This window comes from Canis aureus, chromosome 22 (assembly GCF_053574225.1).
Source record: "Canis aureus isolate CA01 chromosome 22, VMU_Caureus_v.1.0, whole genome shotgun sequence".
Lineage (NCBI taxonomy): Eukaryota > Metazoa > Chordata > Mammalia > Carnivora > Canidae > Canis > Canis aureus.
In genome coordinates this window covers 2849846-2867257 of record NC_135632.1, presented here as the reverse complement: position 1 = coordinate 2867257, position 17412 = coordinate 2849846, and the positions used below count along the sequence as shown (strand labels likewise).

The following is a 17412-nucleotide window of genomic DNA, read 5'->3' as shown; positions in this document are numbered from 1 at the left end:
GAATTACAGTTCTATATTCTACTGTATTATCTCTAATATGGAATTATAGGATCACGAATTCTATCCCCAATGGACTCAAGGCCATAGTTACTTAAGGTTTGCAGGATGAATCTTACAGATGAATTCTGTAACTGCCGCTCTATGAATTCTTCTCCACAACCTGCTGAAATGCTGCTCTTCGTGACCGGGATTTTAGTGGGGTTTGGTATGCTCAGCCTTATGAAGCATGTTGGATCAGGTGTACTATTACCTCCACTTATCTCTTTCCTTAAAGATAACACAAGTTGTCCTTGTCCTTTGCCAAAAGACCCTCAATAGCAATTTATTTCAAGGAGAATTTTTAAACATGTAAAATTTTCCCTAAATGGAAAACAGGCGCACTGTAACCTGAACAACTCCCTGGACCCCACGTGACACAGTCTCCGCACTGCGCTACATCAAGAGAAGTCCAGTCCAGTAGTCAGAGCGGTTGGAAGGGAATTCCAATCTTCAGCTGCACCTTTCAAAGAACCTTAAAGAGATCCATTTGATAATTTGCCATGAATTCATCTCAAATAGCTTTTTCTTATGTTGTAATAATCTCCCTCAGAGCCTCTGGCCAGCTGAAGGCTGCCAACTTTTTCTCAACTTTGGTCAACATGGTTACTATTTTTGTTTTCCTCCTCAATTCTCACTCTTTCGCTGCCTATTCTCTCTGGAATCTGCATCTGGAGAGTAGAGAGGGGGAAGCGGAGGAAGCTCTCAGCAGGTGGGAGTAATGTTGAATGGAAGGTTGAAAACACTTGTATCTTAATCAACCTTATCACAACCCTCTTGATTGTTTCACCTTTGTAGCTTAATTTTCTCATAAGTGGGAAGCCATTTGTGGATTGTTCTCGGGTTTATGAGGATACACACCTCCCTTCTCAACTGGATAATTGGAAAAGAAAGAAGGATCTTACTGGAAAAGGCCCGTATAGGAAAGGCAGAAACCAAGAAGGCGGACTGAATTCCCAACACTGAAAATAATTCTCTATCTGTAATATTAGTTGCACACTCTAAGACAATTGTACTGCTGCTTTTGCTTTTCTTTTCTTTTTTCTCTCTTTCTTTCTTTCTTTCTTTCTTTCTTTCTTTCTTTCTTTCTTTTTTTTTTTTTTTTTTAAGATATTAGTACATTCTATACAAAAGATCTCAATGAGTCCTGCACTAGGTCTTTGGCTGCTCTGAGCTATTCGCAGATGAAGGGGACAATTGATTTTCTTGCAGTCCATCCTCATCTTTGTTCATTAGGTCAAAGGGAGTGTGAACAATGTAATGAAGACTATTGGTCAAATGCACAAAAGAGAATGTGTGTGCTGAAAGAGGTGGAATTCTTTGCTTATGATGAGGCCCTGGGCGACACGCTTGTCATTCGCTCCATCTTTGGGGTGCTTCGGTCTTGGCAGTCACAATTGTGTACGTGATATACAGGCATACGCCACTTGTGAACGCCAGTGACCGGGAGCCAGGCTTTCTCATTCAGCTTTCTTGTCATCCCACTGCTGTCTTCCATGCTCTTCATTGGCAAGCCATACAACTGGTCCTGCGTGACCTGCCAGGTCACTTGGCAATAGGTTTTTCTCTTTGCCTGTCTTACATTCTTGGAAAGACTATTTTACTGTTTTAAGCCTACAGGATTTCTAATTCTAAAACCCAACTTATATCCATCCACTCCCATTATCGGGAAGTCTTTGCTGATCTCTTGTTTTACTTGAGATTGGCATATGTTTAGCCTACTTAGTATTAGAGCTCCCAATATTGTACAAGAACATAGAATCTCAAAATAGAAAGATAATTTTTTTAAAGGTTATTTATTCATTCATGAGAGACAGAGAGAGAGGGGCAGAGACACAGGCAGAGGAAGAAGCAGGCTCCATGCAAGGAGCCTGACATGGGACTCCATCCCAGGTCTCCAGGATCACACCCTGGGCTGAAGGTGGCGCTAAACCGCTGAGCCACCCAGGCTGCCCTAGAAAGATCATTTTGGAATGTGATAAAGGTTCTATAGAGTTTTTATGCTCTATGTTTGGGATTGATATCTTCCTGGCCTTGCTATGCTTTCTAACAACCTTTGTTGCTCGCCTATTGCCGGATAATTACTATGAAGGAAAATGCATCTCGTTTGGAATGCTGGTCTTTTTCATCATCTGGATCTCTTTTGTCCCTGCTTGCTTGAGCACTGAAGGCAAGTTCAAAGGAGCTGTGGAAATATTTGCAATCTTGACATCTAGCTATGGTTTGTTGCGTTGTGTACTTGCTCCTGAGTGTTTCATTGTTTTGCTGAGGACAACAAGGACCACTGATGAAATTGTGGGTGGAAGAGTCTCCACTATAGATAAGAGCATCCAACTGACTTCAGCCTCTGTAAGCAGTAAGCTTAATAATTCCACAGAGTCAACTGTTGTGGATGACTAGAGTTGTGAGTTACATGTGTCCTTCAATGCTGCAATGGTGATATGGTTCAGTGTTCCCTTTCAGGTTGCTCCTGCAGCCTGCTCATGCTCTGGGTAATACTGAAGATTTGGGTTCTACTAGTATGATCCTGGCATGGAATGTGAAATCTCTAAGATACCATTTAGCAATTAGAATACCTGTTACTATTGAAACTATAAACAACTCCATTCAAAAATTTCATAATACTTTGGTATGAGGAGTGTAATGTGGAGGGTACGAGTAACCTAAAAGGATGAATTAAAAAAAAAAAACCTGTCTCTTGAATATATTTATTTTTATATCATGGGTATCTGGTCTAAAAATGTACATCAAACATAGTCACCTTGTGGGGACCAAAAGAGACATCTTGTTAATGCTTATATGGAATAGATAGTTTTATTTGGACTGAGGTAAGAATTGCTCATAAACTTTCCCTCAGAGCAGAGTATTTGATAAGAGAATTTGTGTTTCAAAGGACTCTGCAGCATATAGATAATATTGAAAGAACTGTGAACAAAGCCCAGTTCCTTCTCAAATTCATAATGGGAATAGACATATATCTTCCCGGGGGAAGGTAAGGCCCCTTTCTCCAGCTTTTCCTAGATAATAGTAGTAAAATATTTGAGTTTCAAAACATTTTTGTGCTTAAAAAGTAAAAATGAGGGGAATTAGGATATCAGCAAAGCAATTGTTATGTTGATTATATAGTGAATACCCAATAGCAACATGAACTAGAGTATACCTGCTCTTATACCTTAGAATGCAAGATTTTTTAGAATAAATTAAATGATAGATATTTACTCTTTCATTATCCAGAGTTAACTGGATTGTTATAAAAATAGGTTCAATCATCTTCCAGGTACAAAACTTTAAAAATGAGCTACATAGATTTATGTGCATATGAATGAAATGTGTGGAAAAACAGAATTTGTAGAAATACTGATAAACCAGATACCCATGTGCATACTTGACTCTAGGACACCAGCAAGATCAGAAAGAGCTCTTGATTTAAGAGAACTTGTGACTATCAATTAACCAAACTGGGCAGAGAGATGCACACAGGTTGGAGCAAAAAGTGAAACCATGATGGCTAGTTTAGCAGGACAGATCTGTCAGGAATTTATTGATTTATTTTTAAGTAAAGATGATTCCAGACCAGATGAAGGGGATGAACTTCCTGTAATTTAAATAGGAAGTTTATACCAAGGTCCAGCAAGCCTCAAAAATGAGCTCATTTCCTGGAGGGCTAATGGTACCCCAGTGCTTTGTGGGTTAGCATCTATTCACCCACCCATCTCCAAAACTTCTACAGTGCTTTGTGTCACAGCGCTTGGATTCTTAGAGAAGAGCCCATATCACAGCATGAAGAGTGGGGAGATTGTTTCTTTGCCCTCTACTTGACCCAGGAATGGACTTTGGAAAAGAGAGGATGGTTTTTTATACAAGTATCAATAGGAAAATGAGAATCTGAGTTGACTTCTTGTTCAGTTATCATGCAACTTGAGTCTTTTCAATGTTCCATCTTGGAGTTTTAAAAAATGCTGAAAGATCACTGAAGTCTAGTGATTTGCCTTACTTCAAATTCAAAATATTTCAATCTCAGAGTAATCCATTTCTTTTCTGAAATGTTGATGACTGAATATAAGACATCTAAAAAGTTGCCTCCAGAGGTACATCTGGGCAATATCAAAGGCTTCATTATCTCCTTTCATACCACATGGCTCAGTAATGCTGCCTTATTGGACTTATGTTCTTTGTAATTATTTATTTTTCAGATCAGCAATAAGTTTGGGAAACCAGAGAAAATAAATGTTATTAAAAACAAAGTATCAACCGAATTTGCATGCTTAACTTTAATGTTTACTTGTAAAACTTTAACATTTTAAGATACAACTTTTATCTAAAATTATCTGAAGTTATTGCTTGTTGATCTGGCACGCATGCATTGTCACAGAGACTGGCTTATGGCAGATGAGTTGAATAATACGTAATTGTCAAAGATGATGGTCTAATTTTTATTGTTGATCTATTCAATTACTTATCAAGTATTAAAATGGTTCTTATAACATTGAAAGATAATTTTTCTCTTTGGGCAAATGTATTCTCTCTCTCTCTCTCTCTCTCTCTCTCTCTATCATCTATCTAATTCACACTCCACTTAGAGACATCAAATGTAATATTAGTTTCAGGTGTATAATATAGTGATTCAAAAATTCTATACAATACCCAGTGCTCACCATAACAAGTGCCCTCCTTAATCCCCGTCACCTATTTCACCCTTCCCGGCCCCCCTGCCCCCACAACTCCCCTCTGATGACCATCAGTTTGTTCTCTATAGTTAAGAGTCTGTTTCTTGGTTTTCCTCTCTCTTTTTTAACTTTTGCTCATTTGTTTTGTGTCTTAAATTCCACATATGAGTGAGATCATATGGTAATTGTCTTTCTCTGGCTGACTTATTTTGCTTAGCATTATACTCTCTAGCTCCAGCCATGTTGTTGCAAATGGCAAGATTTCATTCGAATGTGTCATTTAAAAATTATTTCTAGTAAAAAATATGACTGGAATTCCTATCAGCAAATGTTGTCTTATAAGAGAATCTCATATAGAAGTCACTAGTGACGCTCCCTGCTGTGGGTGAACATTTGCTGGTAACCACATGCTGGGCCTTGGGGAGCAGTTCAGAATTAATTTCAGGGTGTTGCATCAAAATAATGTGGTTACTGGCTTGAGGAGCAGCATAAAGACTAATTATTTGAAAAAAATTACAAAACAACATTCAAGGCTGATCTAGACATGTGCAGGTTTGAGCTCTTTTGGAAAAAGAAATGTCTATCGGGGCTACTCAAACCCACACCATAAGATTGATTGTTTGGGTTAAGGCAAAGAAAATTCTTGATAGACAGTGAATATATTATCAAAAAGGGAAAGAGATCCCAACAGCCAGATTAATTTCCTAAAAACGCAAATCTAATCTCACCTCTTCCCTGTTGATCAGCTCCCATGGCTCCTCAATTCTCTGCAGTGTGAGTCCAGCTACATTGAAGGCCCTACAAACTATTTCTCATCTTCTATTTTCAACATTTGTTCACCTGCCACCTTCTTACCCATGTATAACAACCCAACCGGATGCCGGCAATTCCTGGAACTTACCTTCTATTTTCCTGATTTCATGTTGTTCATACTATTCTCTTTTTCCTCTGATGCTCTAATAGTACTTCATCCATCCATCCATCCATCCATCCATCCATCCATCCGTCTGCCTGTCTATCCATCCATCCACTACTGAAAGGATGGTGTACATCAGATTTGGAGTTAGGCATAGGAGATGTACAAAGACAAGGTCTTGTCTCCCACTTCCAGGTACTTGCCATCATTTGGGATGAAAGGTAATAACTGACAATTGTCCTATGATGTGATCAAGCTGTGATTGTGGGAACATTGATAGCTAATCCTTCACGTAGCAAGGCCCACGAATGATGTTTCTGTGTAAACTGAGGAGGTCTGGAGCATTAGCAGGGCCAGAGGAGGTGGAAAGAGGCTACTGGGGAAACCTGGCGGGTTTCTAAGTAGTAGGGGCCAGTTTGAGTGCAATAAGCACTTCACTGGGGAAGAGAAGGGAAAGCAGAGCTGAAAGGAAGGAGGTGAGTTGAAATGCGATTGGGTAGTCTTGAAAAGAATTTTTCTGTGGTATTCATTTGACTATTTTTCCGTGGCATTTTCTCCTTCTTATATTCTCGTTTTTGAAGAAATGCTATATTTTATCCGCCCCCCCCCACAATTCTTCCTCTTTGAGCTGTCATTGTAAAGCAGCTATTAGGAACATCTGAAGGCAGAGTAATTATTTATAATCTCAAGATAGAATTATTAACAATTTATGTGAAAAATCTTTGTGAAATTTACTCATTTACATTTTGGGAGGATAGTTACACATTTCCCCTGATAGATTTGGAAAAACAATTCAGATACAGAAGACATAATGTGGAAATGCAAAGAAATCAGATACGTTAGCTAGGGTAGGCTAGTACAACCAACAGCCCCTACATCTCAGAGGCTTTGCGGGTTAACACTTAACACATCCTGAGACTGATGTATGTGCTAGTGCTCAGACCAGACCGCTCTCCTGGACAGGCCCCTTCCCGGCAGTGACTCAGGGAAGCTGCTGGATAATCTGTGTTTGCCCCGTCGCACCCATGCACTGCCTTCCCCACTCTGCCCTGTGCTCCTATAGGGTAGGGAGCATAACCTCCCTTGTCCTGCAGCTTCCGGCAGATTTGGCCAACAAGAGGCACCAATGAGAGACAGGACAGTGAGGGGAGGAGAGGTTTCAGGGTCTTTGCTGCTTCATCCATGACTCATCCCTCTCCAGAGGCCCCTCTCCATGGCTACAACTCTCACCAGGTGTCACTTTGCCGATCTAGCCCCTTGTTCTTTCAGACCTCAGTGTAAGAACAACTTCTCATTGTTCCTTGTCAGGGGTCGGGGTTGGGGGGTGGTTCACCATCCTTTGTTAGATCCTGTAACTTTGCTCATGTCAATAGGCTTTTATTTCATGTTTTTCTTTTCAAATTTTTATTGAAATTCTTGGTAGTTAACATACAGTATAATATTAGTTTCAGGGGTACAATTTAGTGATTCAACACTTCCTTACAACACCCGGTGCTCCCCACAGCAAGTGCCCTCCTCAATCCCTGTCACCTGTTGAACCCATCCCCCACCCGCCTCCTCTCCAGTGACCACCGGTTTGTTCTCTATAGTCTGCCTCTCTTTTTCCTCACCCTATTTTCATTTGTTTTGTACTTTAAACTCTCCTCTTCCGAGTGTGTCAGCCCTTCCTGCCGATTCGTGATTCAAACAGTGACCCAGGTTCCTTTTGCTTTATGATGACATCTTCAGTGCAGGCCGGAAGAGTACTGTGCAGGCTCTAATTCATGGCTGAATGTCAATAGACTGTGGGGAGGTCTGATGGTGGCTACTCTGGGATCCGGGACTTAGGAACTCTTGAAACTATGAAATGAGAGTAGCTCTCAAAGACAAAGCCTCCACTGGGGAGGAAATACTGGAAGTAAGATCCAAGCTGGTCAGGACAAGGATGGTAGGGCCAAAGAAAGAAAGTGTTCAAATCCATATCGTCAAAGTAAATGTGACTTAAACCTGTGTCATCTTGAAATATGTGCTAGAGCTGGACATGGATGACAACTGGTTTTAGATGCTTCAGGATAATCTTCATAGTTCGTTTCCCGGGAGTGTATTAAGGAAACTGTCTGTATGCTTACCAAAAAGATGAGGTGGGTCGTTGTGATTGCCCAAGCAAGAAACCACCCACGTGCCCATCAACAGTGGAGTGGGTAAATAAATCAAGATATATTCACACGGTGGGATCCATGCAGCAAGGAGAATGAATGGGTTACTCTGTGGGGAAGAGACTGTAGGGGGATACGGCTGAGAGCCAGGAGACCCATTCAGGAGCGGTTACTGTCATCTCGGCAAGAGATCATGACGGCCTGGACCAAGAGCAGAACAATTTGTGGCTAGTTGGACACTGTCACGTCAGATTTCCTGATATAATTTAGACATTTGACAGTTGCACTTTAAAGTGCATGTTCAAAAGCAAAGGGGAACCTCAGAAGACTACAGTTTAAGCACTTGGCATCAATTCCCCAAATAATCCCATTATTTTGAACTGGCTTTTGCAGCCTTTTGAAATTCTGATTAATAAGGGAATCATTTAAAAGCAGATAAAGCCACCTGGGTAGAAAATGGTTTTCTCAGAATGGATGCCAGAACTTGCTAGTAATTGAAAAATATAAATGAAAAATTTCCTGCGTATTTTTTCCCATTTTAAAGCTCACATATCTCTGAGTAAACACACACCTTTTCTACCTTTTCTTCTTCTTCTTCTTCTTCTTCTTCTTCTTCTTCTTCTTCTTCTTCTTCTTCTTCTTCTTTTTTCTTCTTTCTTCTTTCTTCTTCTTCTTCTTCTTCTTCTTCTTCTTCTTCTTCTTCTTCTTCTTCTTCTTCTTCTTCTTCTTCTTCTTCTTCTTCTTCTTCTTCTTCTTCTTCTTCTTCCTTCTTCTTCTTCTTCTTCTTCTTCTTCTTCTTCTTCTTCTTCTTCTTCTTCTTCTTCCTCTTCTTCTTCTTCTTCTTCCTCCTCCTCCTCCTCTTCTTCTTCTTCTTCTTCTTCCTCCTCCTCTTCTTCTTCTTCTTCTTCTTCCTCTTCTTCTTCTTCTTCTTCTTCCTCCTCCTCCTCCTCCTCCTCTTCTTCTTCTTTCTCCTCCTCCTCCTCCTCTTCTTCTTCTTCTTCTTCTTCTTCTTCTTCTTCTTCTTCTTCTTCTTCCTCCTCCTCCTCCTCCTCCTCTTCTTCTTCTTCTTCTTCTTCCTCCTCCTCCTCCTCCTCCTCTTCTTCTTCTTCCTCCTCCTCCTCCTCTTCTTCTTCTTCTTCCTCTTCTTCTTCTTCTTCTTCCTCCTCCTCCTCCTCCTCCTCCTCCTCCTCCTCTTCTTCTTCTTCTTCTTCTTCTTCTTCTTCTTCTTCCTCCTCCTCCTCCTCCTCCTCCTCTTCTTCTTCTTCCTCCTCCTCCTCCTCCTCTTCTTCTTCTTCTTCTTCTTCTTCCTCCTCCTCCTCCTCCTCTTCTTCTTCTTCTTCCTTCTTTTTCTTCTTCTTCTTCTTCTTCTTCTTCTTCTTCTTCTTCTTCTTCTTCTTTTTCTTCTTCTTCCCTCCTCCTCCTCCTCCTCCTCCTCCTCCTCCTTCTTCTTCTTCTTCTTCTTCTTCTTCTTCTTCTTCTTCTTCTTCTTCTTCTTCTTCTCCTTCTTTTTAAGGGTTTTATTATTTGAGAGACAGAGAGCATGAGCAGAGGAACAGAGGGAGAGGGAGAAGGACACTCCCCGCTGAGCAGGGAGCCCAACGTGGGGCTCAATCCCAGGACACTGAGGTCAGGACCTGAGCCAAAGGCAGACGCTTAACCGACTGAACCACCCAGGTATCCCACCTTTTCTCCTTTCCTCATCTTTCTCATGGTTCTGGAGCCTAGGAAGCCCCAAGCTTATGGCACTGGCAGGTTCAGTGTCTGGGGAAGGTCTGCTGCTACCTGGTGGAAGGGATCTCTGGGCCTCCTTTATAAGGGCACGGATCCCTAAGGAGCCGATCGCCTCCCAAAGGCCCCACCTCTTGGTACCATCACCTTGGGGGTGAGGATTTCAACGTGTGAAGTTTGAGAAGGATGCAAACATTCCGGTGACAGCACCTAGTTATACAGGTTATTTTGTGGACTGTTGGCTACTGTAATATTATTATTAACTAGTTGGCTCTGATGTCTGCTTAGTCCCAGCCCCATGATGCCCTGAGCATTTAAGACTCCAGTGGGGGCAGTGGGCCCAGCTCTAGTTCCTGTGACAGTCAGGGGTGCTTCTGGGCCACAGAGTTCCTAACATCGGAGACTTGTGGATCATTCTCCACATTTTCTTTCCCTTCAGCTCCCTCCTCTGCCCCCCTTCTAAGTCCCACACACACTACAATCAGCCACCATTTCCTGTCAGTGCCAAACTCATCATGACTCTCAGATGGGTGCTTTCCTGTTTGTTGAGCCCATCCTTCACACACCCTTGGCCTGAGCACTTCCTGTCCCCCTTCGCCGGCTCCTCTCTGCAGCTAGAGTCCTCTAAGGTGTGTATTTAATTTTGTCCCTTTCTGACTAAATTCCTTCACCATTATGTTCTTGTTCCCCATTTACCTCTCTCTTCTGAAACTCTTTCTTCCTCGATCCTTGGGGGCTTCCCTTCCACCTGGCTAGATTATTTACAGTTCCCTGATTTTATCTCCTCTGAGAAAAGGCGACCCCTCCTTTCTGAATATCCCTTCCTTCTCTGTTGCTCTTTTGCCGACTTTCTCTAATCCGTGAAGACCCAGGTAACATGTCACTTCTCCGGGGAAGTTTCTGAGTAGGTTCTCTCCGCTAAGTTGGCTTCAGGGAACTTCCCAGAGCTCTGAACCACTCCGCACCTGCTTTGATTATGACGCCTGCCATCTTACGTTGTCATGGCTCTCGGAAGGGAGCTCCACGAGTGAGCTCAGGGAGCTCTGGACTGTTCATCTCTGTATTTCTTGGTCCTAGTAGAGGGTGTGAGTCATGACAGGTGCTCAGTAAATGCATTCTGAATATTCCTGGGGTGCCTGCCACACTGGGAGGCTAGCATTTCACGTCCACATAACCAAGATACAGACGGAACTAGGCATATTAAATTTTTGTTCATTTTTAAAGTCCCTAAGCATTACTGGCACTGGATTGTATTTTATTTTAGTCCATGGCTGTGGCTGTATGATACCTTTCTCAAACATGGCCCTGCTCTACAATGAATGCCATGCTAACGGGTACCTAAAACACCATTACAGAATCTGAGATGATTTGCCTCCAGAGAAATTGTCTTTAGCTTATGGACAAAGCCACCACGAGCAATAGTCACCTGTCAAGGTCAACATAGTGGGCTGCCAGCTTACGCCTTCCATCCGCTGGCCTGGGCCACAGCAGCTAAAGGGTGTTTAATATAAACTTTAAACCACTAAGATAAAAATGCCTTGCCTACCCGCTGAAGTTCAAGGCTCACAACCATTATTTCTTGGCCCTACGAAAAGCCTCCGTGCATGAGGATATTGCCCTTCTCAATTCCATGCTTTTGCTTACATTTTAGTGTGGGGCATCTTCACTTCCCAGTTCATGAAATGTTGCAGTCGTGGACAATGCACCAAACAAATAATATTCTCTATTCTGGGTTTAGAACGAATGAAGATGTAAGCTAAACAGTAGCAAATGGGAGGCCAAATGCCATCATTTTTAGGGTAAACACCAACTTGAGGATGAACTTATTGTGAGTCAAGTGGGTTTACCTAAATCTGATCCCAAGAATTAAATAGACCGACCCCTCTAGTTAATGGCAATGTGGGATTGGGACAGCCCCCCACCCCCACTTCCCCTCCCATAACAAGGAACTCTCTGGGTAAGACTCGGGTCATGGGAAAACAAGGAAAAATCCCCATTCCCTAGGGACATCTCAGTCCCAAAGAAAATGATAGATAAGGTGTCTGAGCTCCACCAGTGTCACCATACTTCCCCTCAGGAGTGAGTAAGCAGGGAAGAGAGGCCAAGGGTGTTACATTAGGTGAACTTCCTCAATACGCAAGGAGTCAGGAGCAGGGAAGAAGCGATCCCGGTCAGCACCGCCATGTGACAGGGGCTCAAAGAACTTTTGTGGTTTGATCAGTACAAAATTTTATCGGGTGCCTTTGTTTTATATCAGTATTCTGTTCCTTTCTGTGCCTGTGTTTGCCTGGGTACTGGACTACATAGGGATGGACATACGGTAATTTTGCAGAGAAGATGGGATGAATCATTTATAGACGGGTGCTCGCAGAAAATGTCTGTCATATTTCTTGCCTGAATTTTAATGCCCCCCATTGTGACACCAACTGTAAATGTTTCTAAGCCTTGAAGCATGGAAAAAAAATAATAGTGACCTATTTTTTTTAATGATCTCTTTGCATTATTTTCTGCTTCAAAGGAAGTGAAAGATCCATAAAAAAAGCAAGTTGGCTCAGTTTGTTTTCAAACTGTAACCTCCGTTTAGACTTCCAATTTAAAGGTCAGTAAATGGATACCTAGCCTTGACCTTAGCACATCAATGTTGCATTTTAGAAGCAGGGTGACATGGGGCCACGCGCTGTTTCTCAGATTTAGAAGCCTGATCACTTAATGATGTCACTGTCCCTATCACTATACAGTATCGAGTCCCTGCTGAACTGGAGGCTGGTGTTTTGGGTCAGGGTAACCAAGACACAGAGGGAGCTGGTGAGGCTAGTTGGCCCTTCAGAAAGCCTTTGGACCTATGATATGAAGCTGTGCCCACTGGCAGGTTTATGCACCCAGGACTCCCACAGAAAGTACAGAAAACAGAGAAGTCCTATGTGCTTCTATTTGCCCACTGATGACAAGGGGCCATTTCGCTGATAGAGTGAGCTATAAAATCTGGGTTGGGCTAAGATTTATAAGGTTTTTTTTTTTTTTTTTTTTTTTTTTTGAGGGGGCAGGCAGTTAATGACGAGAGTTAGGATTCCATGGGTCAGTTTTAAACAATGGCCAAATTCCTGCTCATTCCTTGTGGTGGTCCCAGCAGGGACGTGTATTCACCAGTGAGGGAGAAGGGGAATGCAGAGAGGAGCTATGAAGAATGAAGGTGCAACCTCGGGTCGTCGGGGCCACAGCCAGGGAAACTAACAGACGCACACGGTCATTTGAAGAATGCCCAGAGTTTGATCAGTGAAAAGAGACAGTTTAAGGACATGTAAAATACTTGGGTCACATCACTTACTTTCCCTGAGACTTTTATCCTTTCTGTGTCTAGATTTCTTCTCCAGTTGTAAGGGTGTCCTAAGAGTTCCTCCCTCTAGAGTTAAGACTGTTATAGGAGAGGGTGCTTCCAAGGTGCTTGTGATGTTGGCTTTAAAACCCCAGATGCCAAAAATAAAAAAAAAATAAAAATAAAAAATAAAACCCCAGATGCCAGGCTGGCAACGCTTGCCCAATAGCCACGGAGCCACGGTGAAGCAACGTGCCTGCATCCTGTTCTCTCTGGTTCCTGCAGAAGAGTTTGACGGAGTTCACATTCTTAGCAGGTATAACACACGCAACGGGCCTTCTCCTACTGGTGTCTGTGAAGACTGGTTCAAGCTCTCCAGAAAGAAACTCGAGGATATGTTATGAAATAGTCTAAATGTTTTCCTGGTTTTAAGTGAATAATTCCACTTAGAAAAATTTACCCATGGGAAATACTTTCGAGTATATGAAAGGATTTATCTTTGGCATTGAGCTTATTTGCTGTGTCCTCCTCCCCCAAGATCCTTAAACTACAACAATAGGAAGTTAGTTGAATAAATTATGATATAGAAACATAATACATGAAATATATTTGATATATTTCATATCAAATATGAAATATAATACAGCTATTTTAAAGGCGATTTCATGGAGAAACACTTTCCTGATGTAGCATTGTATGAAAAAAGTACAGGGTGTTCAGGATTTTAGCAAAAGTTTGTACTGAAAAATGACATTCGTAATTACCGTGATTCTGATTATATGGAGGAAATGTTCATGATGTGTAGTTAAGGAAGATAGATTACGAAACAATATTATGGCACAATTGTACTTTTATATAAAAGTATATTTCTAGATGATATTGGAACTCTACACATCAGATGTGAACAATGATTCTTTCTGGAAGCAGAGGTCATGTATGATTTTAATTTTGCCATTTACATTTTCCTGTATTTACTGATCTTCTTTTAAACCTTAAAATTTAGTTTTAACTACCTAGGTAATGACACATGTATATTTATTATAATAAATATTGAGGGACGCCTAGGTGGCTCAGCAGTGCTCAGCGGTGAGGCGTCTGTCTTTGGCCCAGGGCATGACCCTGGGGTCCTGGGATCGAGTCCCACATCGGGCTCCCCGCAGGGAGCTTGCTTCTCCCTCTGCCTATGTCTCTGCCTCTCTCATGAATAAATAAATAACATCTTAAGAAAAAAAATGAAACAACACAGAAGTATAGAGTACAAAGTGAGAGTCTGCACCCCATTGCATTTTTTCCAAGTGCCACAAATACTAATGCTCCCTAGTCACATTTTTGGGACGTCTTTCCAGGACCCTTTCTGGGGGGAGGGTTCAGGACCACCACACTGCATTCTCCACATCATTCTACAGATTGCAAGCTGCAGAGTGAGTGCTTTCAGTTTTTGGTTTTTTTTTCCCCTGGGCTCTTCTGGATGCAGTGCTCTGCTGACTGTGGATGCTTGGCTATGCCAAGGGGGCAGGATCTCCCCGGGAGTCCCTCAGGAGCCTCCCTTCCTCTTCACTGACCCCGAGGGCATCTGATACTGTGTCCTTTCCTTCTCTCCTCAGTCTTGTCTCTCAGTCAAGAATGCTCTCACTTCCTCCTTGGGTGGGTATCAACTCCAGAATTTTCTTTACTTTCGGATCTTGGAATTTTTAGGCTCAGCTGGCCAAGTGTTGGCTTATAAAGGAATCTTTAGAATAATGGAATTCATTCTCAATATATTTGGGCTTTGAAGGCTCTCTTTCTCATTTCCTTCCCTTCTCTCACTGCCTCTTTCCTCTTTGCCTTCTATGGACAAAAGCTTTCTTATATGTAAGTCCTCTGCCCAGCACCAAATCATTCTTTCATTTTGTATATTTGCTGAAAAATTCTCAGGCTCTTGCTGAATTGGAAGAAATTCATATACAAGGAAGGGGTTGAGGTGGGGATGGGGGGAAGAGCACAGCAACGTATTTTTAAAAAGTTTCTCATCAAAGCACAGAGTTAAAAAAAAAGGTTTTATTTATTTATTTATTTATTTGAGAAAGAGAGAGAGAGAGAAAGAGAGAACGAGCACACATGAGCTGTGGGGAGGGGTGGAGGGAGAGGAGAAGCCGACTGCCTTGGGGGTCAATCCTTAGGACCCGAGGGTCATGACCTGAGCTGAAGGTAGATGCTTAACCCACTGAGCCACCCAGGCAGCCCCATATGGATTTTTTTAGGTCAGGTTTACAGAGGTCTCATTTATACGTAGTAAACTCATCCTTTTTTTAGGTGTGCAGTTGATGGTCTTTGTCAAAGGCTTACAAAATCGTGTAACCAAGACGTGGCACATTTTCATCACTGCCAGCAGTTTCTTAGTGTCCCTTTGTAGTCCGTCTCTTCCCTTTGGCAGCCATTGATGCAATTTACTTTTGCCTTTTCTACAATGTGATATGAATCACAGCATGTCATGGCTTCTTTCACTTAGCATGTTTTTGAGATGCATTTGTGTTGTCTGTCCATCCTTCAATCTTTTGTTACTAGGTAGCATTATGCTGTATGGATATACAATAATTTGTTTATCCATTTGCCAGCTGACCTTTGAGGTTTTTTTTGCCAGCATCTAGTATTTTTTTTTTTTTTGGCAATTATGAACAAAGCTATTATCGTCATTCACATATGGTTCTTTCTGTGGACATGTACTTTCATCTCTCTTAATTAAATATCTAGAAGTGCGGTAGCTGGGTAGTGTTTGTGTGTGGTTAACTTTAAATTAAATATGAAAATGTTTCCCAAGGTGGCTGTTGACCATTTTGCCTTACCACCAGCAATGCTTGAGAGTCCCAATTACTCCACATCCACAGGAACACTGAGTATTGTCAGGTTTCTTTCCTTTACTTTTATTATTTTTAATTTTTTTAATATTTTATTTTTACTTATTTTAAAGAGGGAGAGAGAAGAGGCAGAGGAAGTAAGCAGGGGCAGGCAGAGGGAGAAGGAGAAAGAGAACCTCAAACAGACTCTGTGCTGAGCATGGAACCTGACATGGGGCTTGATTTTACGACACTGAGATCATGAGCTGAGCCTAAATCAAGAGTTGGACACGCTTAACTGACTGAGCCACTCAGGTGCCTCCTTTTGCCTTTTTTTTTTTTTTTTTTTTTAATCTTAGCTTTTCTAGTAGGTATGTAGCAGGATCTCATTATGGCTTTCATTTGTGTTTCTCTGATTTTTAATGATGTTTAGATGTTTTATTGATGTTTAATGATATTAAAAAATCGGATTGTCTTTTACTATTGAATTGAAAGAGCTCTTTACATATTTTGGATACAAGTCTTTTAGCACATATGTGTTTTGTAAATATTTATTTCCAATCTGTAGTTTGTCTTTTCATTTACTTAGTAATGTTTTCCAAAGAATACTAGTTCTTAATCTTGATGAAGTCCAGCTTATTGATTTTTTTTTAAAAGATTTTATTTATCCATTCGTGAGTGACAGAGAGAGAGAGAGCGAGAGGCAGAGACACAGGCAGAAGGAGAAGCAGGCTCTCTACAGGGAGCCTGACGTCGGACTCGATCCCGGGACTCCAGAATCATGCCCTGGGCCGATTTAATTTAAAGTTTAACCATACACAAACACTACCCAGCTAAACTGCTGAGCCACCCAGGGATCCCCAACACTATTTTAAATGGCAACTTTTTGTTTAAGATTTTAATTTTCAATTTTTCTTCTTTTTTTTTTTTTAAAGAAGATTTTATTTATTTATTTGAGAGAAAGAAAGAGAGGAAGAGAGAGACAGTAGGAGCAGGAAATCAGAGGGAGGAGCAGACACCCTGCTGAGCAGGGAGCCCAATTTGGGGCTCAATCCCAGGACCCTGAGATCACAACCTGAGCCAAAGGCAGATGCTAAATGGACTGAGCCACCCAAGTGCCCCTCAGTTTTCAGTTTTTCATTGCTAACGTATAGGGATGCAATTGACTTGTATACTGACCTTGTATTTTGCGACTTTACTAAACCCACTTATAATTCTGCTAGGATTTTTGTAAATCTTTGGGACTTGCCTTGTAGATAGTTTTATTTCCTCATTTCCAATCTTCTTTTGTTTCGTCATTTTTGCTGTTTCACACAGGCTTGGCCCTCCAGAACAATAGTCAACAGAGTAGTGAGAGTAGACATTCTTGATGTGAAACTTTTAATCTTTTGAATTATTGTCACTGTATAGATGGATATGGTGTGTCATTTTAAAAATTTGCATTCCCTGCTTACTAGTGAAGCTGAATGTCTTTTAATATATTTATTGACTATTTGTCTTTCTTTGAGAAATGTCTCCATATATCCTTGGTAAAATTTTCCTTCACTTGTTTAGCTTCTCTGATTTGTACATGCTTATGAAGCATTCTGGTCATTAATCTTCTGTGTGTTGCAATTACTTTCTTCCAGGATATTGCTCGTCTTAACTTAATGTGGTGGGCTTTGGGAGGTAGAAGTTTTTTTTTTTTTTTAAAGATTTATTCATTTGTTTATTTATGATAGACATAAAGAGAGAGAGAGAGAGGCAGAGACACAGGCAGAGGGAGAAGCAGGCTCCATGCAGGGAGCCCGATGTGGGACTCGAT

At 41.5% G+C, this 17412-nt stretch overlaps 1 long non-coding RNA gene across 1 annotated transcript in view; it reads left to right on the top strand.

Moving 5' to 3' along the window:
* The window catches only part of LOC144293652 (uncharacterized), a 53532-nt gene that overhangs the window by 25097 nt on the left and 11023 nt on the right, over positions 1-17412 (top strand). The gene's annotated exons all lie outside the window — the stretch shown is intronic.